General features: G+C 49.1%; 1 long non-coding RNA gene across 2 annotated transcripts in view; it reads left to right on the plus strand.

Annotated features, from left to right (window-relative positions):
• LOC132208021 (uncharacterized) overlaps positions 1–23,318 on the plus strand; it is a 120,116-nt gene that overhangs the window by 91,093 nt on the left and 5,705 nt on the right. For both annotated transcript variants that reach the window (XR_009444132.1, XR_009444133.1), the window contains one exon: positions 16,888–17,097. This is a non-coding gene — a long non-coding RNA (uncharacterized LOC132208021). The remainder of the gene's footprint in view (positions 1–16,887; positions 17,098–23,318) is intronic.

Here is a 23,318-nt window from a genome sequence, read left to right on the forward strand (position 1 = left end):
GATGCAGTGGCTGAGTGAAATGGGTTGCAGTGGCTGAGTGAAATGGGTTGCAGTGGCTGAGTGAAATGGGATGCAGTGGCTGAGTGAAATGGGATGCAGTGGCTGAGTGAAATGGGATGCAGTGGCTGAGTGAAATGGGATGCAGTGACTGAGGGAAATGAGATGCAGTGACTGAGGGAAAGTAGATGCAGTGACTGTGGGAAATGGGACGCAGTGACTGAGTGAAATGGGGGGAGTGACTGAAATGGGAGGGAGTGACTGACTGAAATGGGATGCAGTGACTGAGTGAAATGGGATGCAGTGACTGAGTGAAATGAGATGCAGTGGCTGAGTGAAATGGGTTGCAGTGGCTGAGTGAAATGGGATGCAGTGGCTGAGTGAAATGGGATGCAGTGGCTGAGTGAAATGGGATGCAGTGGCTGAGTGAAATGTGATGCAGTGGCTGAGTGAAATGTGATGCAGTGGCTGAGTGAAATGTGATGCAGTGGCTGAGTGAAATGTGATGCAGTGGCTGAGTGAAATGTGATGCAGTGGCTGAGTGAAATGTGATGCAGTGGCTGAGTGAAATGGGATGCATTGACTGACTGAAATGGGATGCAGTGACTGAGGGAAATGGGAGGGAGTGACTGACTGAAATAGGAGGCAGTGACTGAGTGAAGTGGGATGCAGTGACTGAGTGAAGTGGGATGCAGTGACTGAGTGAAGTGGGATGCAGTGACTGAGTGAAGTGGGATGCAGTGACTGAGTGAAGTGGGATGCAGTGACTGAGTGAAGTGGGATGCAGTGACTGAGTGAAGTGGGATGCAGTGACTGAGTGAAGTGGGATGCAGTGACTGAGTGAAGTGGGATGCAGTGACTGAGGGAAATGGGATGCAGTGACTGAGTGACGTCGGAGGCAGTGACTGAGTAAAATGGGATGCAGTGACTGAGTAAAATGGGATGCAGTGACTGAGTGAAATGGGATGCCGTGACTGAGTGAAATGGGATGCAGTGACTGAGTGAAATGGGATGTTGTGACTGAGTAAAATGGGACGCAGTAACTGAAGGAAAGGAGATGCAGTGACTGTTGGAAATGGGTTGCAGTGACTTTGGGAATTGGGTTGCACTGACTGAGGGAAATGGACGCAGTGACAGAGTGAAATGGGATGCAGTGACTGAGCAAAGGAGATGCTGTGACTGTGGGAAATGGGATGCAGCGACTGAGTGTAATGGGGTGCAGAGACTGAGTGACATGTGAGGCAGTGACTGTGTGAAATGGGTTGCAGTGACCAAGGGAAATAGGATGCAGTGACTGACTGAAATGGGAGGTAGTGACTGCGTGAATTGGGAGGCAGTGACTGAGTGAAATGAGATGCAGTGACTGAGTGAAATGGGATGCTGTGTCTGAGGGTGATGTGATGCAGTGACTGAGTGAAATGCGATGCAGTGACTGACTGAAATGCGATGCCGTGACTGACTGAAATGCGATGCCGTGACAGAGGGAAATGGAATGCGGTGAATGTGGGGAATAGGGCGCGGTGACTGACGGAAACAGATGCACTGTCTCAGCTGAATAGTATTCACTGTCTCGGTTAAATGGGATGCAGTGACTGAGGGAAAGGAGATGCAGTGAATGTGGGAAATTGGATGCAGTGACTGACGGAAATGAGCTTCAGTGACTGACTGAAATGGGAGTGACTGACTGAAATGGGAGGGAGTGACTGACTGAAATGGGAGGCTGTGACTGAGTGAAGTGGGAGGCTGTGACTGAGTGAAGTGGGAGGCCGTGACTGAGTGAAGTGGGAGGCCGTGACTGAGTGAAGTGGGAGGCCGTGACTGAGTGAAGTGGGAGGCCGTGACTGAGTGAAGTGGGAGGCCGTGACTGAGTGAAGTGGGAGGCCGTGACTGAGTGAAGTGGGAGGCCGTGACTGAGTGAAGTGGGAGGCCGTGACTGAGTGAAGTGGGAGGCCGTGACTGAGTCAAATGGGAGTCCGTGACTGAGTCAAGTGGGATGCTGTTACTGAGGGAAATGGAATGCTGTGACTGAGGGTAATGGGATGCACCGTCTCAGTTCAATGAGATTCACTGTCTCGGTTAAATGGGATGCAGTGACTGAGGGAAAAGAGATGCAATGACTGTGGGAAATGGGTTGCAGTGACTGAGTGAAATGTGATGCAGTGACTGAGTGAAATGTGATGCAGTGACTGAGTGAAATGTGATGCAGTGACTGAGTGACATGGGATGCAGTGACTGAGTGACATGGGATGCAGTGACTGAGTGACATGGGATGCAGTGACTGAGTGACATGGGATGCAGTGACTGATGGTAATGGGATGCAGTGACTGATGGTAATGGGATGCAGTGACTGATGGTAATGGGATGCAGTGACTGATGGTAATGGGATGCAGTGACTGATGGTAATGGGATGCAGTGACTGATGGTAATGGGATGCAGTGACTGAGTGAAATGGGATGCAGTGACTGAGTGAAATGGGATGCAGTGACTGAGTGAAATGGGATGCAGTGACTGAGTGAAATGGGATGCAGTGACTGAGGGAAATGGGATGCAGTGACTGAGGGAAATGGCATGTCGTGACTGATAGAAATGGGACGCAGTGACTGAGGGAAATCGGATGCAGTGACTGATGGTAATGGGATGCAGTCACTGAGTGAAATGGGATGTGTGACTGAGGGTAATGTGATGCAGTGACGGAGTGAAATGGGATGCAGTGACGGAGTGAAATGGGATGCAGTGACGGAGTGAAATGGGATGCAGTGACTGAGTGAAATGGGATGCAGTGACTGAGTGAAATGGGATGCAGTGACTGACTGAAATGGGATGCAGTGACTGAGGGAAATGGGAGGGAGTGACTGACTGAAATAGGAGGCAGTGACTGAGTGAAGTGGGAGGCAGTGACTGAGTGAAATGGGAGGCAGTGACTGAGTGAAATGGGATGCAGTGACTGAGTGAAATGGGATGCAGTGACTGATTGAAATGGGATGCAGTGACTGAGGGAAATGGGATGTTGTGACTGAGTGAAATGGGATGCAGTGACTGAGTGAAATGGGATGCAGTGGCTGAGTGAAATGGGATGCATTGACTGACTGAATTGGGAGGGAGTGACTGAAATGGGTTGCAGTGACTGAGGGAAATGGGAGGGAGTGACTGAGGGAAATGGGATGCAGTGACTGAGGGAAATGGGAGGCAGTGACTGAGTGAAGTGGGAGGCAGTGACTGAGTGAAGTGGGAGGCAGTGACTGAGTGTAATGGGATGCAGTGACTGAGTGAAATGGGATGCAGTGACTGAGTGAAATGGGATGCAGTGACTGAGTGAAATGGATTGCATTGACTGAGGGAAATGGGATGAAGTGACTGACTGAAATGCGATGCAGTGACTGAGGAAAGGACATGCAGTGACTATGGGAAATGGGATACAGTGACTGATGGAAATTGAATGCAGTGTCTGATGGAAATGGGATGCAGTGACAGAGGGAAGTGGGATACATTGACTGAGTGAAGTGGGATGCAGTGACTGAGGAAAATGGGAGGCAGTGATTGAGTGAAATTTGAGGCAGTGACTGAGTGAAATTTGAGGCAGTGACTGAGTGAAATGGGATGCAGTGACTGAGTGAAATGGGATGCAGTGACTGAGTGAAATGGGATGCAGTGACTGAGTGAAATGGGATGCAGTGACTGAGTGAAATGGGATGTTGTGACTGAATAAAATGGGACGCAGTAACTGAAGGAAAGGAGATGCAGTGACTGTTGGAAATGGGGTGCAGTGACTTTGGGAATTGGGTTGCACTGACTGAGGGAAATGGACGCAGTGACAGAGTGAAATGGGATGCAGTGACTGAGCAAAGGAGATGCTGTGACTGTGGGAAATGGGATGCAGCGACTGAGTGTAATGGGGTGCAGAGACTGAGTGACATGTGAGGCAGTGACTGCGTGAAATGGGTTGCAGTGACCAAGGGAAATAGGATGCAGTGACTGACTGAAATGGGACGGAGTGACTGCGTGAATTGGGAGGCAGTGACTGAGTGAAATGAGATGCAGTGACTGAGTGAAATGGGATGCTGTGTTTGAGGGTGATGTGATGCAGTGACTGAGTGAAATGCGATGCAGTGACTGACTGAAATGCGATGCCGTGACAGAGGGAAATGGAATGCGGTGAATGTGGGGAATAGGGCGTGGTGACTGACGGAAACAGATGCACTGTCTCAGCTGAATAGTATTCACTGTCTCGGTTAAATGGGATGCAGTGACTGAGGGAAAGGAGATGCAGTGAATGTGGGAAATTGGATGCAGTGACTGACGGAAATGAGATTCAGTGACTGACTGAAATGGGAGGGAGTGACTGACTGAAATGGGAGGCAGTGACTGAGCGAAGTGGGAGGCTGTGACAGAGCGAAGTGGGAGGCTGTGACAGAGCGAAGTGGGAGGCTGTGACAGAGCGAAGTGGGAGGCTGTGACAGAGCGAAGTGGGAGGCCGTGACAGAGCGAAGTGGGAGGCCGTGACAGAGCGAAGTGGGAGGCCGTGACAGAGCGAAGTGGGAGGCCGTGACTGAGCGAAGTGGGAGGCCGTGACTGAGCGAAGTGGGAGGCCGTGACTGAGCGAAGTGGGAGGCCGTGACTGAGCGAAGTGGGAGGCCGTGACTGAGCGAAGTGGGAGGCCCTGACTGTGCGAAGTGGGAGGCCCTGACTGTGCGAAGTGGGAGGCCCTGACTGTGCGAAGTGGGAGGCGGTGACTGAGCGAAGTGGGAGGCGGTGACTGAGCGAAGTGGGAGGCGGTGACTGAGCGAAGTGGGAGGCGGTGACTGAGCGAAGTGGGAGGCGGTGACTGAGCGAAGTGGGAGGCGGTGACTGAGCGAAGTGGGAGGCGGTGACTGAGCGAAGTGGGAGGCGGTGACTGAGCGAAGTGGGAGGCGGTGACTGAGCGAAGTGGGAGGCGGTGACTGAGCGAAGTGGGAGGCGGTGACTGAGCGAAGTGGGAGGCGGTGACTGAGCGAAGTGGGAGGCGGTGACTGAGCGAAGTGGGAGGCGGTGACTGAGCGAAGTGGGAGGCGGTGACTGAGCGAAGTGGGAGGCGGTGACTGAGTCAAATGGGATGCCGTTACTGAGTCAAATGGGATGCCGTTACTGAGTCAAATGGGATGCCGTTACTGAGGGAAATGGAAAGCTGTGACTGAGGGTAATGGGATGCACCGTCTCAGTTCAATGAGATTCACTGTCTCGGTTAAATGGGATGCAGTGACTGAGGGAAAAGAGATGCAATGACTGTGGGAAATGGGTTGCAGTGAATGAGTGAAATGGGATGCAGTCACTGAGTGAAATGGGATGCAGTCACTGAGTGAAATGGGATGCAGTCACTGAGTGAAATGTGATGCAGTGACTGAGTGACATGGGATGCAGTGACTGAGTGACATGGGATGCAGTGACTGATGGTAATGGGATGCAGTGACTGATGGTAATGGGATGCAGTGACAGAGTGAAATGTGATGCAGTGACTGAGTGAAATGTGATGCAGTGACTGAGTGAAATGGGATGTAGTGACTGAGTGAAATGGGACGCCCTGACAGAGGGAAATGGGATGCACTGACTGAGTGAAATGGGACGCAGTGACTGAGGGAAATAGGATGCAGTGACTGACTGCAATGGGATGCAGTGACTGTGGGAAATAGGTTGCAGTGACTGAGGGAAATTTGACGCAGTGACTCAGGGAAATGGGATGCCCTGACTGAGTGAACTGGGGTGCAGTGGCTGAGGGTAATGGGATGCAGTGACTGAGTGTAATGGGATGCAGTGACTGAGTGTCATGGGATGCAGTGACCGAGGAAAGGAGATGCAGTGGCTGAGTGAAATGGGGTGCAGTGGCTGAGTGAAATGGGGTGCAGTGGCTGAGTGAAATGGGGTGCAGTGGCTGAGTGAAATGGGGTGCAGTGGCTGCGTGAAATGGGGTGCAGTGGCTGCGTGAAATGGGATGCAGTGGCTGCGTGAAATGGGATGTAGTGACTGAGTGAAATGGGATGTAGTGACTGAGTGAAATGGGACGCCCTGACAGAGGGAAATGGGATGCACTGACTGAGTGAAATGGGACGCAGTGACTGAGGGAAATAGGATGCAGTGACTGACTGTAATGGGATGCAGTGACTGTGTGTAATGTGATGCCGTGACTGTGGGGAATTGGGTGTGGTGATGATGGAAATGGATTCACTGTTGCAGTTGAATAGGATTCACTGTCTCCGTTAGAAGGGATGCAGTGACTGAGTGAAATGGAATGCAGTGACTGAGTCTAATGGGATGCAGTGACTGAAGGAAATGGGATGCAGTGACTGAGTGATATGGGATGCTGAGACTGAGTGAAATGGGATGCAGTGACTGATTGAAATGGGATGCAGTGACTGACTGAAGTGGGAGGCAGTGACTGCGTGAAGTGGGAGGCAGTGCCTGAGGGAAATGGGACGCAGTGACTGAGTGAAATGGGACACCGTGACTGAGTGTAATGGGATGCAGTGACTGAGTGAAATGGGATGCAGTGACTGAGTGAAATGGGATGCGGTGACTGAGTGAAGTGGGGTGCAGTGGCTGCGTGAAATGAGATGCAGTGACTGAGTGAATTGGGATGCAGTGACTGAGGGAAATGAGATGCAGTGACTGTGTAAAATGGGTTGCAGTGACTGTCAGAAATGGTTTGCAGTGACTGAGGGAAATGGGACGCAGTGACTGAGTGTAATGGGACGCAGTGAGTCTGGGGACATGGGATGCAGTGACTGTCTGAAATGGGAGGGTGTGACTCACTGAAATGGGAGGGTGTGACTCACTGAAATGGGAGGGTGTGACTCACTGAAATGGGAGGGTGTGACTCACTGAAATGGGAGGCAGTGACTGAGCGAAATGGGATGCAGTCACTGAGTGAAATGGGATGATGTGACCGTGGGAAATGGGATGCAGTGACTGAGGGTAATGGGAGGCAGTGACTGAGTGAAGTGGGATGGAGTGACTGAGTGAAGTGGGATGGAGTGACTGAGTGAAGTGGGATGGAGTGACTGAGTGAAGTGGGATGGAGTGACTGAGTGAAGTGGGATGGAGTGACTGAGTGAAGTGGGATGGAGTGACTGAGTGAAGTGGGATGGAGTGACTGAGTGAAGTGGGATGGAGTGACTGAGTGAAATGGGGTGCCGTGACTGAGTGAAATGGGATGCAGTGACTGAGTGAAATGGGATGCAGTGACTGAGTGAAATGGGATGCAGTGACTGACGTAATGGGAAGGAGTGAATGAGGTAATAGGGATGCAGTGCCTGACTGTCCTTGGGGTGCAGTGACTGAGTGAAGTGGGATGCAGTGACTGAGGGAAATGGGATGCAGTGACTGTGGGAAATGGGATGCAGTGACTGAGGGAAATGGGATGTAGTGACTAATGGAATTGGAGTGCAGTGACTGCTTCAAATTTGGTACTGGGTCATGAGCCTGGCCAGGTGTTAGATTTGGAAGTAGGTGATCACCTTGGTGAAAGCGATCACAATTCTAAGATAATAAAATGCCAACCTCAGCGATCACAATTCTGTTATGTTTACTTTAGTGATGGAAAGGTATAGGTGTACACCACTGGGCAAGAGTTGTATCTGGGGGAAAGGCAATTACGATGAGATTTGGCAAGATTTTGGGAGCATAGGATGGGGAAGGAAACTGCAAGGGATGGGCACAATAGAAATGTAGAGCTTATTCAAGGAAAAGTTCCTGTGTGTCCTAGATAAGTATGTACCTGTCAGGCCGGGAGGAAGCTGCAGAGCGCGGGAGCCGTGGTTTACGAAGGAAGTGGAATCTCTGGTCAAGAGGAAGCAGAAGGCTTCTGTTACTATAAGATGTGAATGCTCAGTTAGGGTGCTTGAGGGTTACAAGGTAGCCAGGAAAGACCGAAAGAGAGAGCTCAGAAGAGCCAGGAGGAGACTTGAGAAGTTGTTGGCGGATAGGATCAGGGTAAACCATAAGGTTTTCTATCGGTATTTAAGAAATAAAAGAATGAGAAAAGTAAGATTAGACCCAATCAAGGATAGCAGTGGGAAGTTGTGTGTGGAGTCAGATGAGATAGGGGAAGCGCTAAATGAATATTTTTCAACAGTATTCACTCTAGAAAACGACAATGTTGTCGAGGAGAATACAGAGATACAGGCTACTGGACTAGGTGGGATTGAGGTTCACAAGGAAGAGGTATTTGAAATCCTACAGAGGGTGAAGATAGCTATGACCCCTGGGCCAGATGGGATTTATCCTCGGATCCTCGGGGAATCCAGGGAGGAGATTGCCGAGCCTTTGCCATTGATCTTTAACTCGTCATTGTCTGCAGGAATAGTGCCAGATGACTGGAGGATAGCAATTGTGGTGCTCATGTTCAAGAAGGGGAGTAGAGACAACCCTGGTAATTATCGGCCAGTGAGCCTTACCTCAGTTGTTGGTAAAGTGTTGGAAAAGGTTATATGGGATAGGATTTACAATCATCTGGAAAAGAATAAATTGATTAGGGATAGTCAGCACAGTTTTGTGAAGGGTAGGTCGTGCCTCGCAAACCTTATTGAGTTCTTTTGAGAAGGTGACCAAACAGGTAGATGAGAGTAAACCGGTTCATGTGGAGTGTATGGATTTCAGCAAGGCATTCGATAAGGTTCCCCAGAACAGACTATTGTACAAAATGCAGAGGAATGGAATTGTGGGAGATATAGCAGTTTGGATCAGAAATTGGCCTGCTGAAAGAAGACAGAGGGTGGTAGTTGATGGGAAACGTTCATCCTGGAGACCAGTTTCTGGTGGTACCGCAAGGGTCGGTGTTGGGTCCACTGCTGTTTGTCATTTTTATAAATGACCTGGATGAGGGCAGTGAAGGATGGGTTAGTAAATTTGCAGACGACACTAAGATAGGTGGAGTTGTGGATAGTGACAAAGGATTGGTTGCAGAGAGACACAGATAAGCTGCAGAGCTGGGCTGAGAGGTGGCAAATGGAGTTTAATGCAGACAAGTGTGAGGTGATGCACTTCAGCAGGAGTAACCAGAAGGCAAAGTACAGGGCTAATGGTAAGATGCTTAGTAGTATAGATGAGCAGAGAGATCTTGGTGTCCATGAACACAGATCCTTGAAAGTTGCCACCCAGGTTGACAGGGCTGTTAAGAAGGCATACAGTGTTTTAGCTTTGATTAATAGAGGGATCGAGTTCCGGAACCGAGAGGTTATGGTGAAGCTGTACAAAACTCTGGTGCGGCCGCACTTGGAGTATTGTATACAGTTCTGGTCACCGCATTATAAGAAGGATGTGGAAGCTTTGGAAAGGGTGCAGAGGAGATTTACTAGGATGTTGCCTGGTATGGAGGGAAGGTCTTACGAGGAATGGCTGAGGGACTTGAGGCTGTCTTCATTAGAGAGAAGAAGGTTGAGAGGTGACTTAATTGAAACATATAAAATAATCAGAGGGTGAGATAGGGTGGATAGGGAGAGCCTTTTTCCTAGGATGGTGACGGCGAGCACGAGGGGGCAGAGCTTTAAATTGAGGGGTGAAAGATACAGGACAGATGTCAGAGGTAGTTTCTTTACTCAGACAGTAGTAAGGGAATGGAACGCTTTGCCTGCAACGGTAGTAGATTCGCCAACTTCAGGTACATTTAAGTGGTCATTGGACAAGCATATGGACGTACATGGAATAGTTGCAGGTTAGATGGGCTTGAGATCGGCATGACAGGTCAGCACAAGATCGAGGGCCGAAGGGCCTGTCCTGTGCTGTAATGTTCTATGTTCTATCTTCTATGGCTAGCTCTCCCTGTGCTCCGTGTGTTTTAACTTCCCTACTGGACTACTGTGAGGAACCTTCTTGAACGCCTTACTGAAACCCATATACGTCCATGTTTCTGCCTTAATCAATGCTCTTCATTACTACTTTAAAAAACTCATTCAAATTACATGAGTTATGATTTCCTGTGCACATGTGTCCTCGGATCCCATGGACTGTTTCCTGTTTGAACAGTCTTCAAATGGGGAATCTTGTCAAAAGCTCTGCTGAAGCCCAAGTAGACTGTATCAAATGCATTGCCCTCATGCACACACCTAGTTAGCTCTTCAGTCATAGATTCATAGAGTCATACAGCACAGAATCAGGACCCTCACTCCTAATCATCTGTACTGATCAGGTGTCCCAAACTTAACCGGTCCCATTTGCCTGCGTTTGGTATCCGTCTAAACCTTTCCTCATTGTGTACCTGTCCAAATGTCTTTTAAATACAGAAATTTTATCTGCCTCTACCACGTCTGTCGGCAGCTCATTGCATTCACGCACCACCCTCTGTGTGGGAAAAGTTGCCTGTCGGGTCACTTTTAAATCTTTCCCCTTTCACATTTGAACCTACTCCCTTCTAGCTTTGGACTCCCCAACCTTGGTTATTCCCCTTATCAATGCCCATCATGATTTTTTACACCTCTGGAAGTCACCCCTTCGTCTCCGATACTCCAGGGAAAAAGTCCGAGCCTATCTACCACTCCTCATAAACCCTCCAGTCCCGATAATGACCTTTTGTAATTATTTTTGCACTCTGTATAGTTTAACAGCATTCTTCCTACGGCAGGGTAACCAGAATTCACTGAAGTATTATGACATAGAACATAGAACATTACAGCGCAGTACAGGCCCTTCGGCCCTCGATGTTGCGCCGACCTGTGAATCCAACCTGAAGCCCATCTCACCGACACTATTCCATTACCATCCATATATTTAGCAACGTTCATTTAAATGCCCTTAAACTAGGCAATCTACTCCTGTTGCAGGCAGGGCATTCCGCACCCATACTACTCTCTGAATAAAGAACCTCCCTCTGACTTCTGTCCCATATCTATCTCCCCTCAATTTAAACCTATCTCCACTCATGCTCGCCATCACCATCGAGGAAAAAGACTATCGCTGTCCACCCTGTCTAATCCTCTGATTATCTTGTATGTCTCTATTAAGTTGCCTCTTCACCTTCTTCTGACAAAAACAGCCTCAAGTCCCGAAGCTTTTCCTCATAAGACCTTCCTTCCACACCAGACAAGATCCTAATAAACCCCCTCCAAATCCTTCCGATAATGTGGCGATCAGAACTGTACGCAATAGTCCAAGCGCGGCCGCACCAGTGTTTTGTACAGCTGCAACGTGACCTCATGGCTCCGAAACTCAATCTCTGTACCAATAAAACCTAACACGCCGTACGCCTTCTGAACAAGCCTATCAATCTGCGTGGCAACTTTCAGGGATCTACGCACATGGACACCGAGATCTCTCTGCTCATCCACACCACCAAGATTCTAGGCAGCACGGTGGCTCAGTGGTTCGCACTGCAGCCTCGGGCAATTGTCTGTGCGAAGTTTGCACGTTCTCCCCGTGTCTGCTTGCATTTCCTCCTGGTGATCCGGTTAAGGCGGATAAGGGAGGGGAGGGGAATATGTGTCTGGTGGCGGCATCCTGCTGGTGTTGGTGGAAATGGTGCCTGAGGTTGGTATGGATGTGGGCATGTGGGTTGATAGGTAAGGTCAAGTGGAACCTTATTGCTATCTTGGGAGGGAAGAGAAAAGGTGAGGGCAAAAGTGCTGGGTTGGACACAGTTGAGGGCCCTGTCGACCACGGAGCCGGAGAATCCTCAGTTGAGGAAGAAGATGGACATTTTGGAGGCTCCCTTGTTGATGTTGGCCTCATGAGAACATGTTCGATGGAGATGGAGGAAGTGAGAGAAGAGGTTGGAGTCTTTACAGAAAGTGGGGTGTGAGGATATATAGACCAGGTAGCTGTGAGAGTCAGAGATTTTGTAATGGATATTAGTGCGAAGCCTACCCCCAGGAATGGAAGCAGAAATGTTGAGGAAGGGAAGGGTGGAGTCAGAGGTAGAGCAGGTGAAAGTGAGGGCAGGATGGAAATTGGAGGCGAAGTTGATGAAGTTTTCCAATTTCAGACAAGAGAGAGAAGCAGCCAGATGATATCATTGATGTATCGGAGAAAGTGTTGTGGGTGGGAATGTTCCACGTACCCCGTGAAGAGACAGGTTTAACTCGGGCCCACGCAGGTGCCCGGAGCTGCTCCTCTTACCCAAAGCAAATGAGAGGAGTTAAACAACAAGTTGTTGAGGGTGAGGATGAGGTCGACCAAGTGGAGGAGGGTGGTGGTGGGAGGGGAATGTTCAGGTCTTTGCTCCAAGAAGAAGAGGACAGCCCTAAGAACCTCCTGGTGGGGAATGGATTTGTAAAGGAATTACACGTTCATGGTAAAGAGGACGCAGCTGGAACCGGCAAACTGATGTTTTTAAAACTGCGTAAAATGTCAGAGTATTTCTGGATCTATGTGGGCAGTGCTTGGACCAGGGGACAGAAGATTGAGTCAAGGTCGGAAGAGATGAGTTCTGTGGGGCAGGAACAGGCTGAAACAATGGGTCTGCCAGGACAGTCTCATTTGTGGATTTTAAGGGGGACGTAGGAGCAACCTGTGGGGAGCTGTGGCCTTTCAGCTTGGAAACAGAGGGGGAAGATCACCGGATAGACCAAGATCAGTTACTGTAGTAGATACAATGGCCCGGTGCGGTCATGGTCCAGGAGAAGTCGGAGGAGGTATCTGAGAGCTGGCGCTCAGCCTCTGCAAGGTAGACTTCAGCTCACCAGACCACAACAGCACCACCTTATCGGCAGGCTTAATAACAAAGTCAGGGTGAGATATGAGTGCATGGAGGGCAGTCAGTTGGGCAGGACGTAGGTTGGGTTTGGTGCAGGGAACAGAGAAATTGAGGTGATATCACGTCGACAGTTCTCAATGAACAGATTGAGTGCACCTGCATCCCCACCTTAACAATTCTGCACTGAGGGTGTCTGCACTGAGGGGTGCCATTAACTGTATATTTTTCCGTAATAGTTGATTTCCCAAAGTGGAGCATCTCACATTTAATGGATTAAAATCCACTTGCCGTTTCTGCAACTGATCTGTATCCTTTTATGACGTCTACACTCATCACGATTCTCCCAATCATTCTATTGTCTGCAAACTTGCAAACCCATCCATCTATATTTTCACCTCAGTCATTTTGTATAGACCACAAACAGCAGAGGTCCCAGCACAGATCCCTGCGGAACACCAATCGTCCTGGATCTACAGCCTGAAAAGCACCATTCCACCTCTTGCCTCTGTCTTCTCTGGGCAAGCCAGTTGTGAATCCAAGCATCCAAGCCACCATGGACTCGGTGCATCTTAATTTTCTGGATGATCCGATCATGAGGCACCTTGTTGAAAGTATTGCTAAAATCCATGAAAACAATATCCACTGCTCTACCTTCATTGGTCACATTCGTCACCTCCTCAAAAAATTCAGTCAAGTTAGTAAGACATGACCTACCCTGCACAAAGCCATGCTGACTGTCCCTAATTAGGCCATGCTGTTCCAAATACAGATAAATACAATCCCTAAGAATTCTCTCCAATAGCTTCCAATGAACGATGAGAAACTTGCTCGTCGAGAGTTTCCTGGATTGACCCTATTTCCCTTTTTGAACAGAAGAAGAACATTTAGCAACTTGCTAATCCTCCAGTACCCCTCCAGTGGCTACCAAGGATACAAAGATATTGCTGAATGCCCTGACAATCTCCTCTCTCACCTCGCTCAAAAACCTTGAGGAGATACCATTGGGTCCTGAGGACTTATCCACCTTAATGCTCTTTCTTGATTTCAAAATGCTGTTATCATATGAGCATGCTCCACACAAATCCCACTATCCTCCACACCCTTCGCCTGAGTGAATAGTGATGCACAGTACTCATTTAGGATCTTGCCCACATCCTCTGCTTCCAAACACAAGTTCCCTCCTTTGTCCTGAATGGTCGTACCTTCTTGCAATTTATCCCCTTGTTTTAGATGTATGCACAGAATGCCTTGGGATTTCCTTCAACCCTCCTTGCCAAGGTCATTTCATCACCTTTCTTTTTCTGCTTTCTTTATGTCGGCCCTGTTCGATTTTAGCTTCCTAAACCTGACATATTTTTGTTTTTCCCTTTTGACTCACTTCACAACCTCCCCAATTATCCAAGGGTCCTTTACCTTGCCATCCTTGTCCTTCCTCCTTCCTGATCCTAAACTCATAAGCAGGCCTTTAAACAATTCCCATATGGCAAATGTGACAGCTCCCCCCAATTAACACTCCCCAGCTCCTACCTAAAATTGAAATAATTTACTCTCCCCCAAGGTCCTGACTTATCCTTCTTCATAGCAATCTCAAAATTTAAGGAGTTGTGATCACTCTTTCCAACATGCTTTCCCACCCTTCTCACCAGTTACCTGACCAGGACAAAGTCCAGTATGGCCCATCTTCTATCCACATACTGTGTCAAGAAACTCTCTTGGATAGACTTAACAAATTCAGCCTCATTTAAACTCTTGTTGTAAGGGAGTCCCAGTCAATACCGGGGAGGTTAAATTCACTGACTGTGACAACTCTGACTTATTGCATCGTTTCAAAAGCTGCCTACATATTTGTTCCTCAGTGTGTCAGTGGCAACAGGGGAGCAGGCTATTAGTTTAATCTGATCAGAGTGATTGTGTCTATCTTATTTTTGAATGCTACCTCTATTGCCTCAGTGGGCAAGCCCTCCAGAATGTCCTTTCTAGGTACAGATGGAACATTTCCCACAGGTTAGGAGTGCACCTCCTTCTTTTATCTTCCCCTCTATCTTGTCTAAAGCAATGAAACCCTGGAACATTGAGCACCCAGTCTGGTCTCTGTCTCAACCAAGCCTCTGTAATGGCCTCAAGATCAGAGTCCCATGTACGGATCCAGGCTCTAAGCTCATCTGCCTTACCTGTAATACTCCTTGCAGTGAAATAAACATATTTCAGCTTGTTTGTGCCATCATGTTCATGTACCTGTCTCTGACTGCCATTCTTTTCTGATTTATTGGTCCTAGCATGTACCTGCCATCAATTCATCTGCTTGCTGACCTGCTGCTCTGGTTCCCAGCTGCCTGCCAGTCTTTAAATCCTCCCAAGTAGCACTAGCAAACCTCCCTGTGAGGGTATTTGTTCCCGTTCAGTTTAGGTGCAACCCATCCCTCTTACACAGGTCACCCCTTGCCCAAGAATCGGTCGCAATTATCCACGAACCTGAAAGCCTGCCCCCAGTACCAGCTCCTTCACCAATGCATTCATCTCACCTATCTTTCTCTGACTTAACTCACGAACATGTGGCACTCGTGGCAACCCATAAATTATTACCCTCTAGGTCCTGCCTTTCAGCCTCTTTGCTAACTCCTTATACACAGTCCGCAGGATCTCATCCCTCTTTCTACCTACGTCATTGGTACCAATGTGCACAATGGCCTCTGGCTGCTCACCCTCCCCGTTAAGAATTTCTTGCAACCACTCAGAGATGTCCTTGACCTTTGCACCAGGGAAGCAACACACAGCCCTGGTATCTCAAATGTGGCGACAGAAACTATGCCCCCAACGAATGAGTCTCCAACCACGATCACTCACTTGGATTTGCCTGACCCTGTCCCACAGCAGGGCGGTTTGTACCACGGACCTGGCTGCTGCTGATTATATAACCGTTCCAGTTTAGTTTTAGATCAGTGTTAACCTTGATTAAGTGGATAGCGAAGCACCTCAGTGGTCTACAGTGCAGGAGAATTAAATCCTTAAGCTCACGGATTCTGTGAGAGTCAAAGACAAGCACTGAATTTTTCTAACCTCATTTCCAACACCTGGCCCATTGCCCTGCATGGCTTGGATAACACTTGCACATTTTAAAAAAATGTAAGGATGATGTGAGGGTAAGGACATGGGATTTTGTGATATGGTCATATTCTCTCTTGTTGGAGCTGATTGCTGCTTAGCACTTGTATGGTGCAAATGTTACTGATCCTTTATCAGGCCAAGCCTGATCGTTGTCCAAGTCTCACTGTATTTTCTCATCGTTGACTTCACTGTTGGAAAAGTCATGAATTCTGCTGGACACCTGGACAATATTCAATGAACGTTCATGTCTCCACTTTGGTTCAAATGAAGACATGACTTCAACCAGTGCAGGTATCCAGTGAATGCCACTGACTCAATTTTCTATTCCTCTGCTTAACACCACATTCAGTCAGAAGTTGCCTTGGTGGAAATGACAGATTGCACTTTCCTTCCTTTTCAAGCTCAGGATCTCTGATCATATTTGTGGTAAATCCTGAAAGAGGTTACGAGAAGTGTGGCATGACGAAAAGTAAACTGAGCCTAAGTGTGCAGCTGTTTGACAGCACTGTCATCCAGATGTTGCATTACTTTGCTGATGATTGAGAATACATTGAGGTCATAATTGGTCAGGACAATTTGTCTGCCGATTGCGTGATAGGTCATCTTTCGATGAAATGTGAGTGTTGCAAGTGTTTAAAAATGTACTGGAAAACATTTACTGTTGGTGTGGTGACCTTGGGGCACATTGTTCCAATACAGTTTGTGGGATGCTGCCAGGTGCCATGGCATTTGCAGTGTCCGGAACATTCAGTCTTGTCATTGCATGAAATAATTTGAATTGCGTGTAAGTTAAGATCTGTGATGCCTCCTCAGGATGAGGGCAAGAAGATCATCCAGACTGGTGAATGGTTTCATCTGCTCCTTCACCTTTTGTTCCTAACATCTTGTAATAACTGCCATGTAGCCTGATGAGAAACTAAAGCTCATCTTGATTCATTTGCATTCGAAGGTGCCTATTTTTCCCAAACAAAAGGACCCATCACTGAGCGGGAAGTATGGAGAATGTTATAGACATCAGTGGTGAGATAATGCTGGATCTTGACCAGCAAAACCATTCTTGTGTTGGTGAAATGCAAACAAAAATCTATATGATGTAAACTTTATTCTCAGCTAATCCCATTGTCAAATGACAGATTCTGATGTTGGTTCCTGGAAAGTCTCCATTGTTGGAGGACGAGAAGCCGTATCCAATTGAAGCAGCACAGGCTTCTGCGATGACTGTGGAAACCACTGCTTATGCCTTGCTTCAAGCGTTGTCAAGGAATGATATTGACTATGCAACACCGATTGCGAGGTGGCCAACGATGCAACAGAACTATGGTGGTGGATTTCACTCGACGCAGGTAAATGCTTGAGATCACAACAACAGGCATTCAGATATTTCCATTGATCATGTTACTAACTGGTGGTTGTTGCTGTTTGCAATCAAACTGGACACTGCATTTTCATCTGCAGGTTTGGTGCATTGGCACAAATTCCAGTTCTTCAATGGTGTTAATCCTTGGTTAAATTCTTACATGCACTTTGCCTGCGCATCACTTTTCCTCTTGGCATTGTCCTTGAAAAGTACCTGTTTCTGTAAACCTTCACTTACTTGTCGTAGGATCATTGAGGGACAGCATAATAGAGTGCTGTGGCAATGGAACAGACCCTTCAGCAAATTGTATGTGCCCTCACAAGATGCAAGTCCCGAACTATTCTCATCACATTTCCCAGCACTCGACCCAGAGCCTTGTATGCCTTGGCATCGCAAATGCCCAATCAAAGACTTGTTAAATGTTATCACGGTTTCTGCCTCTACCACCCACACAGTCAGTGCGTTCCACATTCTCACCACAGTTTGGGTGCAAAAACAAGTAAGCTTCCTCAAGAGATAGTAGGAACTTCTGAGCCTTTTAGCTTAAATGTATGTATCTCTCCCCCCCCGCTCTCCCCCCCCCCCCCCCCCCCCCCCCCCCCCCCCCCCCCCCCCCCACGGCTCCCCCAACCTCCCACCCCATGAATGGTCGTTCTGCTTCCCTCGCCTAGACCCATCAGAATGCAGACCATTTTTTCAGGACCTTCTTCAACCTTCTCTATTCGGAAGAAAACAAGCCAACCTTATCCAGATAAAACAGTGATGCTGCCTGGCCTGCAGTGTTCCTCCAGCTCCACGCTGTGTTATCTCAGACTCCAGCATTGACAGTTCCTGTTATCTCAAACTTATCCAGACTGTCCATCGAGTTCAAATGCTTCACCCCCCTCAGAACATCCTGATGAATGTCCTCCACGCATCTCAGGAACACAAAAGCTGACATTTCGGGCTGAGACCCTTCATCAGAAAAGAGGGAGGAGGAGACAGTTCTGAAATAAACAGGGAGAGGGGGAAGGCAGATTGAAGATGGACAGAGGGGAAGATCGGTGCAGAGGAGACAGACGAGCAATAAGGAAGGAGAGGATCAAATATGAAGGTAGGCTAGCTAGTCATATTAGAAATCACAGTGAAAGCTTCTTTCAATACATAAGAAACAAACATGAGGCAAAGGTAGACAGTGGGCCGCTCCAAATTGATGCTGGAAGGCTAGTGATGGGAGATAAGGAAGTAGCTGAAGGACTTAATAAGTACTTTGCGTCAGTCTTCACAGTGGAAGACATGAGTAGTATGCCAACACTTAGGGAGAGTCAGGGGGCAAAGTTGAGTATGGTAGGCATTACAAAAGAGAAAGTGCTCGAAAAGCTAAAAGGTCTAAAAATTGCTAAATCTCCTGGCCCCGAAGGGCTACATCCTAGAGTTCTGAGGAAGGTGGCTGAGGAAATAGCAGAGGCTTTGGATGTGATCTTTCAAAAGTCCCTGGAGTCAGGGTAAGTCCCAGATGATTGGAAAATTGCAGTTGTAACCCCCTTGTTTAAGAAAGGATCAAGGCAAAAGGTGGAAAATTACAGGCCGATTAACCCGACCTCGGCAGTTGATAAAATTCTTGAATCATTGTCAAGGATGAGATTTTGAAATTCCTGGGAGTGCAGGGTCAGATTAGAACAAGTCAGCATGGATGTAGTAAGGGGAGGTCGTGCCTGCCAAACCTGTTAGAATTCTTTGAAGAGGTAACAAGTATGTTAGCCCAGGGAAACCCAGTGGATGTTATCTATCTAGACTTCCAAAAGGCCTTACATAAGTGTCTCACGGGAGGCTGCTGAGCACGGTGAGGGCCCATGGTGTTCAAGATGAGCTACTGGCTTGGATTGAGGATTGGCTGTCTGATAGAAGGCAGAGAGTTGGGATAAAAGGCTATTTTTCGGCATGGCAACCGGTGACGATTGGTGTCGCAGGTTTCGGTGTCGGGGCCGCAGCTGTTCACCTTACATATTGATGATCTGGATGAAGGTACCGGGGTAATTCTGGCGAAGTTTTCCGATGATACGAAGATGGGTAGACAGGCAGGTAGTACTGAGAAGGTGGAGAGGCGGCAGAAAGAGTTAGACAGTTTAGGAGAGTGGTCCAGGAAATGGCTGATGAAATTCAATGTGAGTAAATGTGGGGTTTTGCACTTTGGTAAAAAGAATACGGCATGGACTAATTTCTAAATGGTGAGAAAATTCGTAAAGCTCAAGTACAAAGGAATCTACAAGTGTTGGTCCAGGATTCTCTCCAGGTTAACTTGCAGGTAGAGTCCGTAATTAAGAAAGCGAATGTAATGTTGTCCTTTATCGCAAGAGGGTTGGAATATAAAAGCAGCGATGTGCTTCTGAGGCTTTATAAAGCTCTAGTTAGGCCCCATTTAGAATACCGTGTCCAATTTTGAGCCCCACACCTCAGAAAGTACATACTAGCCCTGGAGCGTGTCCAGCGGAGATTCACACGGATGATCCCTGGAGTGGTAGGTTTGACGTGTGATGAACGGCGAAGGATCCTGGGATTGTACTCATCAGAGTTTAGAAGGTTGAGGGGAGATCTAATAGAAACTTACAACATAATGTCTGCCTCGGAAGGGGTGGACGCTAGGAAGTTGTTTCCGTGAGGCCGGGAGACTAGGACCCGTGGGCACAGCCTTAAAATTAGAGGGGGTAAATTTCAAACGGAAATGAGATGACATTTGTAAAGCCAGAGAGTGGCGGGCTTGTGGAAATCATTGCCACGGAGTGCAGTCGGGGCCAGGACGTTGGATGCCTTCGAGGCAGAGATCGACTAATTCTTGATCTCACGAGGAATCAAGGGCAACGGGGAGAGTTCAGGGAAGTGGAGTTGAAATGCCCCTGAGCCATGATTTAAATGGTGGAGTGGACTTGATGGGCCGAATGGCCGTACTTCCACTCCGATGTCTTCTGGTCTTAAGTAAAAGGGGCGGACATGAAGCCAGTAGAGGTGAGTGTGGGTGTGGAGGTAGGGAGGGGTTAGGTCAGTCTGGGGAGGACGGACAGGTCAAGGGGGCGGGAAGAGGTTCGTAGGTAGGGAATGGGGGTTTGGCTTGAGCTGGGAGGAGGGGATCGGTCAGAGGAAGAACAGATTAGGGGACGAGCTGGGCTGGTTTTGGGATGCAGTGGTGGGAGGGTAGATTTTGATGCTTGTGAAATCCACGTTGATAGCATTGGTCTGCAGAGCTCCCAAGGCTCGGTTAAGGAAGGACAATAAACGCTGGTCAGTCAGTCATACATCCAGCAAAAAAAGTTTATTTTTTTTAAAAAAGGATGCATCTGTTAATCAAGTGGCAAAGCATTATCGAGTTTTGAGAAGATTTGTAGCTCAGGGTTGAGGTTCTGGATGTCAGATTGCTCACTGAGCTGGAAGGTTAGTTTGCAGACGTTTCTGCACCATTCCGGGTAAAATCTTCAGGGAGCATCCGGGGAAGCGCTGGAGTTAGGTCCCGCCTTCTCTTTCAGTGTTCCGGTTTCCTTGGGTTGGTGATGTCATTTCCGGTTCCTTTTCTCAGAGGATGGGAGGGGGATTTGGCGCCAACGTGTTCTCCCGAGTGTAGTTTGTGTGTGGCATGAACTGCCAGAGGAGTGACAGAGGCTGTTATACTCACAGTATTTAGAAGTCACCTGCAGGGACACATGAATAGGAAGGGGCTGGAGGGATATGGGCTCCAGGCTGGCAAACAGAACTAGTCAGTTACGGTGTCTGGTCGGCCTGGAGGAGTTGGACTGAAGGGTCTGTTTCCCTGCTGTACAACTCGACGACTCTGCGTCTCTCTCTCCCATTTTCTCCAAACCCACCCCCCGCCACACACACAATCTCTGTCTCTCCATCTCTCTGTGTGTGCCTCACTCTATGTCTCTGTCTCTCTCTGTCGTCTTGTCTCTGCCACCTCGCTGTGCACTTCTGTCTCTCTCCTCTCTCCTCTCTTACTCTGTCTCTTTGGTCTCTGTGTGCGCCCCTCTCTATCTCTCGTCTTGTATCTGGCTCCCTCTGTGTGTGCTTCTGCCGTTCTCTCTCCCCTGTCTCCCCTGTCTCTCCGTCTCTCCCTGTGAACCTCTCTCTGTCCCCTCTCCCCCCGCCCCCCTGTGTCTCTCTTCCTCTCTATCCGAGCCTCTCCACCCGCTCAGCAGGGAGCATTGTGAGTTTTTTTGAACGAAGTTTAAAAATCTCTATTTAAACCCAACCCATCCGCAATCAGACTGCATTTCTAATCCCCTCTCTCTCTCTCACACACACACACACAAACACACACACACACACAGAGTCTGTCTCTTTCTCCCTCTCAGTAAATCCCCTTCCTCTCCTGTTCCTACTCACGCCTTTCCCCCGCTCTCCGTCGGCGACGAGTCCGCTGTCTCGATCCCTTTTCCCAGGAGGGTTCTGAGGACCCAGCTGTTCGGCAGCGGGGATCATCGCACCACGCTCCCGGACCCCTACAACCTCATGTTCTCCAGCGGCCTCCAGCATGACCACCGGGCTGGGAGCAGGCATACGGGCTGCTGGAGCGCTCGCTGCTCAGTGGCTCGGCCCTGCGTCGGGAGCGGGGATCCAAGGTGGGAGAAGGCCTCTTCACCCGGCGCCTGGGCACAGCTGCCTGGCACCGAGCCCGCGCTCCCCGAGCATCCGGCCACGGGTCCGCGACGCCTTCCGTAGCTGAGCAGCCTACAACTATGTCCTACTGCAAGGTAAGCTGGGGGTGGTGGTTTGGGGTGAAGGGAGGATTGGGGACATGAGCACGGTCCCTGTTTCACATCCTGCGCCGCTCCTATCCCAAAGCGAGGTGTTGGGAATGGATGTTTTGGGGGTGAGAATTCCCCTCCCCGGGTGAGGGGAAGGCTGGGGACATTGGGAGGGTGTCTATTATCCAGCCTTGCGCGGGTTTCCGTAGCCGACCAGCCTGCAGCTCTCGTACCACATGGTAAAGGGAAGGAGGCGGATGGGATGGGGTCGGGGTTGGAGGATAGCCGTCCTGGAAGTGAGTGGACATGGGGAGAGTCACTATTGTACAGCCCAGTGACTGAGTGGCCGACAGCTACTGCAAAAGGGTCGGATTAGGAGAGGGGTGTTGTAGGGAGGTTTGGGGTCACGGGCAGCGCCGCTTTCTGCAGCCCAACAGCCATTGCCACAAGATTGGATGGGAGGAGGTGTTTTAGAAGCGAAGGGATGCCCCCTCCCTCTGCCGCTGTGGGAAGTAGGATCTTTATCGCACAGCCCTCCGTAGTCAAATAGCACCCCGGCAACAAGGTGAGAAGGCAGGAGGGGCTCCCGGGGATGAGGGAAGGACACAACCACTGTCAGTATAAGGTTAGGGGGTGATCATACCCCTTCCAGGGGCTGAGGGGAGCTCCTGATGCCAAGCGAACAGCCGAGGTGGAGCCGCAGCTCTCCGACCTCAAGGGGACCGTGTCTCAGAGGCTGGAGCATTTCTAGCCGGAGCTCAGAGGGAAAGGGGTCATCGCACCCAAAACGCTACCTCGGGACTTTTTCTTCACAGATGCTGAGCATTTCCAGCAACTTGTGTTTGCATTTCCACCCGGAGGTGGGTTTGTGGAGAGACACCATGGGACGGGAATGGGTGTGGGGTTTGATGGGGCAGTCACAGAGACTGTCGAGAGAGAGAGAGAGGCAACCCCTGTATCAGGGTTTGGAAAATCTCCGGCAGTTCTTCATTTCTCTCTCAGCCGAAGGCGCTGCGTGCTTTGGTTTCCCTTTCCTCTTGTACTCTCTGTGAATAAAGCCAGAGTGAGTTTGTGGGCGGAGAGAGAGAGAGAAGGGACAGAAAGATGGAAATAAGGGGGAACATGACAAGGAGTGAAATTAGAGCCAGCAGAGGTGAGAGAGGGGGAGAGAATCAGAGGGAGGGAGGAAGAGCAAGAAAACACAAACAAAGGAGAATGGGGGGGTAACAAGGTGTTGATTTGGATGAACACAGCAGGACAAGCAGCATCAGAGACGCAGGGAAGCTGATGTCAGAGATGATGGGAACTGCAGATGCTGGAGAATCCAAGATAATAAAATGTGAGGCTGGATGAACACAGCAGGCCCAGCAGCATCTGAGGAGCACAAAAGCTGACGTTTCGGGCCGAGACCTTTCATCAGAGACGGGGATGGGGTGAGGGTTCTGGAATAAATAGGGAGAGAGGGGGAGGCGGACCGAAGATGGAGAGAAAA

The sequence above is a fragment of the Stegostoma tigrinum genome, unplaced genomic scaffold (assembly GCF_030684315.1).
Source record: "Stegostoma tigrinum isolate sSteTig4 unplaced genomic scaffold, sSteTig4.hap1 scaffold_247, whole genome shotgun sequence".
NCBI lineage: Eukaryota > Metazoa > Chordata > Chondrichthyes > Orectolobiformes > Stegostomatidae > Stegostoma > Stegostoma tigrinum.